At 38.4% G+C, this 7,729-nt stretch overlaps 1 protein-coding gene across 8 annotated transcripts in view; it reads left to right on the top strand.

The window, feature by feature from the left end:
• Window positions 1–7,729, top strand: part of LOC108242155 (NACHT, LRR and PYD domains-containing protein 12-like) — a 608,460-nt gene that overhangs the window by 545,637 nt on the left and 55,094 nt on the right. The window lies entirely within an intron of this gene.

Genomic DNA, 7,729 nt, shown 5'->3' with positions numbered 1-7,729 from the left:
AACCCATATTATTCATGAGTCCCGGAACCGCAATTCAGTCTGCGGTCCTGTAAAAGGATCGCATCCAACTTGCGATTCAGCTCCCGTAACCACACAGTTTGATTGTTGACCGCCGAACCCATCAAATGAATTTGACGATAAGTCAGGTAACTGCCTAATCCAAACAGCAGAAATCCTGTTATCAAAAACCCAAATATGTAAAGATCTTCCACGTCTTCCAGAGACAAAACCGTCAGACAAACAATATTCCATTTCCTCCAGTAATACATTGTGTATCCAGCAAAAAACGTACCATCAGGGTAGGTGGGCTATTCCTTGCCCAGTCTTCCCGTCGAGAAAATTTGATCAATTGCGTTGAGACACCAGTTGACCAGATCCATAGTTTATAAAATTTTGGAGAATATGCAAAAGAGAGGCTCCGAAAAGGGAGCAGGGCAGAGAGGCAGACGAGACATAGAGACAGAGAGACAGAGAGAAAATAAACATGTCCACATTCCACCAGGAGCAGAGCAGAAAAACTTAGAGCAGTTGCCTCAACAATGGAAGTGTAAAAAATGGCCCACTTACATTCGATGTCCCAGCCTCTTCTAGGTTGCAATTGAAGCTTTGTTAGAGATGAGAGTTGAAGTATGTTTTGCCATGCTTTGCCAGCAAACCCTCACTACATATTTAAGTCTACCAGGTCTGGGTTAGGATTAGTTCCAAAACCTACATTGTGCATTGAGGTAAGCCCGAATATAGTTGGTACCTCTTAAGCTCACCCACAAGCTCCTTGCTTTTGGCTGCCACCTAGAGCATTCCACACACGTACACACATTGACTACATGACCCCTCCTGCAGGTGGTGGCCACTTAGGAAAGCAAACCCATATTAATCATTTGGGCTTAGTGTGACTGTTCCCCATGGGTAGAGGCCTGGACACCAGGTACTTACCGACAAGCCCCTTTTCAGGCCTGGCTCTAAGATGAGGCCCCAGTAATCCATTTACGGGAAAAGGATATCAAGCTCCCTATTTTCTTCTGTCCATACGAGTTTTGTGAATCACTCTTTGTCTGGCCTGTCACCTAGGACCAGTCTGCCTCAGGAGACCTTACTGAGGCCATTTCCCCCAACAGCATAGCTCCTGGAATCATTCAGGCACACAAACTCCTCCACCACAAAAGGTAGTGATTGTTTTAAAGTGTTCAAAATCCCTTTAATATCATAGAATATTGGACTTTTACTTGGATCATTCTCATTAAAATCTAAATGAAAATCTATTTCAGTGTCTTTATTTTATTTTTCCTTTTCATCTCCCTAATGTAGCTTTAAATAATTTGATCTGAACATTTTTGTGCATTAATCCCAGATAAACAGATTCCATCTTTAGGGTCTGCGGCTCATTTTGACTTTCTGTCCACTGACAGTAAAGCCCAGAGTTTTTAAAGCTAATATTTTTTTAAATTATTGCGGGCAATCAGAAAAACTAATTTTTTTTGTGTTAGCAAAAATTCCCCTGAACCACAGTACAAATTTTAATTAAACTCTCAGAATTTTTCATTTGGTGTACCTCTGCAGGTGATTATCTTTTGAAGTCAGCCTGATTCAATATGGCTACCACAGTCAACTGACGTGAAATAACACAAAAATGGCCATAGCTCACTCTTTTTAACAGATATTAAAATAACATTTGGTGTGGTAGTAGTTCAGAGTCATGCCCAACATTTGCTAAAGTTTGGCATCAATTGTTGAAACCCTGTTTGTCTTTTACCAAAACATTTCATGATCCACTGGATGGATTTAATGGAACTCCTAAAACGTAATCACTGGAGGAACATCTAGAACTAAATACTTTTGGAGTCACACCAGTAAAAGATGGCCACCAAAGCTAATTGACCTTAGCAAAGACAAAACATGGCTAAAACTCAGTCAGTTCTATAGCTATTGAGCTAAACTTTGATGTAGTAGTAGCTGACAGTCATCTTCAACACAAGTGATAACAGATGACATGAGATCTTCCTTTCAAACTTGGACATAAATTGTGGCAGGCTTTGGGCATTCCTTTAAAGAGTGATAGGTCTGTCATTTTCTTTTGTCTTGAACAAAAAACAAACTCCCACATCTCTTTTTGTCAAAGTGAACAACAGAACAGAATGATCATATTTCCACCAGATGGCAGCAGAGTTTGTTCATTTCATGAATTGTAATGATGAGAATTTTCCATTGTTTGTGGGAAAATAACTGATATTTGAAAATATCCTCTAGTTTGATCAAAATAAAAATAAAGAAGCCTGTAAAGCAGCAGCTGCTGGAGTCTTAATGTTGGAGACGAGGAACTGAGACTCTTTCAGGGTTTTCTGCAGAATCCTGACTTACTGGATGGTTTCCAGACATAAAAAGTGCTATATATTTTTTTAAATAAATTTTTTATTTATTTATTTATATATATTAGAATACCAAATGTTGTAGACATGATGGTGGAGATGCTCTACAGATGCACGGGTAGAGACAATAATGACTGCAGATGAGATAAATAGTAATAAAGTTCAGCTGTAGAGAGAAAAACTAAAGTAAAAATCCTTCTATGTACACACACTATGCAGGTGCAGCAGTTCCATCAGTTTCAACAAACAAACAAAAAAATGTAAAAACAATTTATTTAATTTATTAAATAATTTATTGAAAACATTTTACTCTTCTTAAAGTTTTTATTTTCTTTGTATTTGAAAAAAAAGTTAATTTTATGCCTTTATTTCAGACAAAATTGTGATTTAATATTGTTTTACGGCATGCTCAATAGTTTCACTGAAATATTCATCAGATTTTATAAGAATACTGTAAATCAAAAACTTGATCCAGTCACCTTCATTGTGAAAATTATTTTGATCTGTAACTCGATCCAAACTCTTATCAGACAGTCGAGCTTTAGAGCTAAAACCCTACAGAAAATTGTTGTTACTGACAGTGACCACTCGAGGGCAGTGATGAGGATCTTTTTTTTGTTACAGTCATAGAGTTAAAAATATTGTCTAATCAAAATTTGTGATACAAAAGATCCTAGATCCTCCTAAAATTTAACACACTGGTGTAAAGTCATGAAGTCATGGCAGCGTTAGTTCAAAAATGTTTTTTTTTTTTACCCCATATGTTTAGTTGTAATTATTTTTGGCTTAAAGAAAAATGTCATGTTACACTGTGATTGACAGTAGCCAGTTGGAAATGTGTATAGGTGGATTTTTGTATCGAAGGTACATACCCACAATTTATTGTCCACAGATACTGGTTTCAAAAATACAACATGGCAGCTACTAAAAAACAAACCTGAATATTTTGGCTTCAATGTTGAGCAATGAGAGGAAGCAGGAGAAGCATTTTAATGCACCTTAGACTTACACAGATGCATTTATTGCAGCATTTCACACTACCACAGACACGCATGCAAACACCATGGGGGAGGGCCTGGGCTGGGTTTGGGGGCGGCTGAGGATCTCTGACAGCTTTGTTGGGTGGAGGGGGGTGCCTGCGGGTTACTGCCTCCTATGTGTGAGATTGTTTGTGTGTGTGCTCAAGCCATGTCCTGGAGTGGTGGGCTCCCGCTAAGTAGTCTATGGCTCCTGGGGATGTTGGCTCTGCTAGAGTCCCAAGGGCTGCACTGGGCTCTGGTGGGGGTCCCCTCTCACTAGACCTCTCGGGAGGATAGCTCACCAGGGAGGATGGGTATATGCCCTTTCACCTTGGTCCTTCTGGGTTCTATCTGCCACTGTAGACTGGTTCCTGTCCGGTGTGTTGGGGGCTCTGGGGGGGGGGGGCTTCTCCTGCTTGGTGCTGGGCAGTTTCTCTGCTGGTGGCTGGTGCGGGCACCGGGTTGTTGGGAGATGCGCTTGGCCTGTGCGATAGGAGGTGGTGGCGTGGCTGGGTTAGGGGAACTGGTGCCCTACATCTCTCCCTGTACCTCTTTGGCCTGGGGACTGCTGACACACACACACACCTTCCCGCACCGATTTATAAATAGCCCTGATGGTTGAAGGTCATACAAACACGTTACTATTACAACAATGGGCCTGCCTACTATGATGCTAGATTCAGTCTTGATTCAATAAAGTAAATCATGGAATTAGGATTCTCATTTTAAAATATCCTTTTTGTAGAGCAAATCTGTTCTGGCACATGTAGGAAGCCATCTTCTCTATATGGTATGCATGATATGCCATGACAGTACAAAAAAACCAGAGTGAAAGCAAAGATGCTTCATCCATCTTCATCAATGTTGATAGTTGAACACTGTTGGTATGAGTGTGGTTAACAAAGTTGTTATTACACTAATAAAATAGACTGGGAGTATTTAGAATGTTTATAAAATAATGCAGTTCAAACTGAAACTATCTTATGTTGAGAGGGGACAAGTTACAGGCTTTTTAGTCAAACCTTGTAACTGACATTATGCACAATCTCCTGCATGGGGATGACTCTCAGCTACTTTTTTTCTCTCTCTGCTCCTGGTGGAAGGCGGACGTGTTTCTTTTCTCTCTGTCTCCTGAACTGCCCCCTGCTTTCGGAACTTCTTTTTTACATACTCCTCCAAACATTTTTGAACTATGGATCAGGTCAGCTGGTCTCTCAACACAATTGATCAAATTTTCTCGATGGGAAGGCTGACCAAAGGAGAGCCAGCTTGCCCTGAGAAGACATTATTCACTGGATACACATTGGATTCCTGGAAACGTCGGAATCCTGTTTGTCTATCGAGTCTGTCTGTGGAAGACAGGGAAGATCTTTACATATTTGGATTTCTGATAACAGGATTTCTGCTGTTTGGATTAGGCAGTTACCTGACGTATCATCAAATTCGTTTGATGGGTTCGGCGATCAGCAATCAAACTGTGTGAATACGCGAGCTGACTCACAAGTTGGATGCGATTCTTTTACAGGACCGCAGACTAAATTGCGTTTCTGGAACTCATGAATAATATGGGTTACATCTTGGAGAAAGTTGCTTCGCTCGGAACAGGCGGAATGGTCCTGGAATTTGTCTGTTTGGATTTGCCATTGAGAAGTATTAGCAAGACTTTCAACGCAGACAAAAACAAGTCTGCCTGACCCAAAACAATTACTGTTTGTTTGTGAATTGGCTCCCCTAGGCTGACTTCAAATTTCTCCTGGAACTATGTAAACAAGATGTCCCCCTCTGCCTACATCTCTGTATCCGTCCAGAGCTCGCTGATATCATTCCATCATTCTCAAAGACAATGACGCAATTCATGGACCTATCTGCAAACACACACACACACAGTAATTCTTACATTGGCTGTTTTAGCGGGCCACTGGTACCATTTAGAAATTCTGTAGTTTAGTTTAGCTTTCTCATGTTTTTAGCTTCCTGTACACTTAGTTTAGTTCTGTACATTTAGTCATGTTTAGATCTGATTAGTTTAACTACTATTTTTGACTGTCTTAGCTCATGCTTAGATATGTCTGGTTTTACTTCAGCTGTATAGCGGGCCTGGGGTACTTTTAGATAGTTTGGTACCGTTAGTTTTAGCATTGTCATGTTTTAGCTTATTTAGCCTTCCTGTACACTTAGCTTAGTTACTGTACAATTAGTTATCATATTATATATAATTGGCTGTTAGCGGGCCTTTTTTTTTGGTACCTCATAGCATTATACCACATCAATGTTTTTTTTATTTCTATCAATTGACATAACTTGGCATTTTTTATGTTGGCTGTTTTAGCGGGTCTTGGCACTGTTAGCTAGATTCTTCGTGCCTTAGTTTAGTAATATCATGTTTTAGTAGTTTAGTTATCCTGTACCTTAGTTAGCATTGTCATGTTTTAGCTTAGTTATCTTGTACCTTAATTGACATTATCATGTTCTGTAACTTTGTATTGTTGTTTGGTTTAGTTTTCTCTCTTGTATTTTGTCTGTAACTTTGTCTGTAATTTTGTTCTTGTGTTGTAAAGCACTTTGAGTCGCCTTGTGCTGAAAAGTGTTATATAAATAAATTTCACTTTCACTTTACTACCAGACCAAATTTGTGCTCATCATCTGTAAAACTGACTGAGTTAGTGTGACTTTTTGTGTTGGCTAATGTCAATTAGCTGTGACAGCCATCTTGGATTGGATTGACTTTAATACTAAATCAGTTGTAGATGTACATCCAATAATCACTTTCTGAACGTGTCATTAAAATCTGTCCAGGGGTTCACAAAATATTTTGCTAATAGCCAAAATGGCAGAGTCCCCTGATCTTTTTTTGTGTCACACTTGGGTTTTGTTTTTTCTACCATCCTCATTTGGAAAAACTTAGCCAGGTAGGCCTTCATCTCTGGGACTGATACATAATTCCATCCATTAAATCTGAATTTTGGCTTAACTGTTTGACTGGCCAAAAACTGGTGAGCATATCTGTTGGTTTCATTTGTTATCAGTGTCCAGAAGTCATCAGTTAGAAAGAGGGACAAAAATTTAACAGGCTCAGCATCTGTTAAAACCCCCTCTCCCAAAGAGCCAACAGACTTGTCAAAGGGCCCAATCCACACCTGGTACATTTCATCGATATTCAAAAACTCATAATTTCCTACTCCTTCTACCTCCTCCACCTCCTTGTGGGCCATTACATCTCCTCTTCCCACCCCACCCACACCTCTGAATGGAGACAGGATGAAACCACTCTCCTCACTATTCAGCGATCCGTCACTCTCATCCGATAGAGAATTATCACTTTCACAAGACAAATTATAACCCTTAGAATTTTCATCAGCAAAGGTCTGAAATAAAACATCTTCTCTTGTGAACTATTTTTGACTCATCTTCTAAAAATTTGACTTTTAAAAGGAAGATGCCAAAATTTTGGGATATAATCAAAGTCTGACATGAGCACCTATTGGTGGACAGAGGAAACGACATGTGTGATTTGGGACTTCCAGATTGTTTCCATCATGCGACGTTTAAAATCAGAAATATAAAACTGAACAGGAAAAAACCACAGAACTGAAGTACATCTGAGGAAAAAGTACAGAAAACTACAAGTTCTAACATTATTCAGCTGATTCATATTCTGATCAATTACTGTTAGAAATACTTTCATCAGAAATTGTTACTCAGAAACTGTCTTCAGACATCAGCACATTCAGGACAGAAAGATATAAACACAGCTGTATTATAGCTGAAAAATAATAATAAAAAACCTGTAAGATTAACTAATCTTTTACTGTATAATAATTAGATCAAACATTAATTAGATTATCAGCCTGATCAGAACCATCCTCAAACATCTCAACAACAGATCAAGACAAAAATATTTTTTTGAAGTTTTACTGATTTATAATTTAATCAATTACTTAAAAGAACACTAGTCTCATATTGTTTAAATGTTTCATTGAAGTTTTGATGATTAATGATTCAAGAATTTGTTTTATTCTAGCTGTTTTCATTTAATTTTTGTATTTTTGCTCCAAACACAGAAACACAGAGAGAAACATTGTAATTCTATTTGATGTTTCCATATAATGAAACATCAACATGAAAAAGGATCCCAACACAAAGTTGAAGTGACAGTTAACCAGTTTATCACCGGAGGGAGACAAACCCTCACAATCACCGTCACTGACAACTTCAGAAGAAAACAAAAACTGCAGCTGTTTACTTTCACACACTCTCACACACAATAATAATAATAATAATAATAATAATAATAATAATAATAATAATAATAATAATAATAATAATAATAATAATAATAATAATAAT

The sequence above is a fragment of the Kryptolebias marmoratus genome, linkage group LG23, assembly GCF_001649575.2.
Source record: "Kryptolebias marmoratus isolate JLee-2015 linkage group LG23, ASM164957v2, whole genome shotgun sequence".
NCBI lineage: Eukaryota > Metazoa > Chordata > Actinopteri > Cyprinodontiformes > Rivulidae > Kryptolebias > Kryptolebias marmoratus.
The sequence above is the reverse complement of the archived record's forward strand: the minus strand, read 5'-3'. Positions and strand labels throughout refer to the sequence as shown.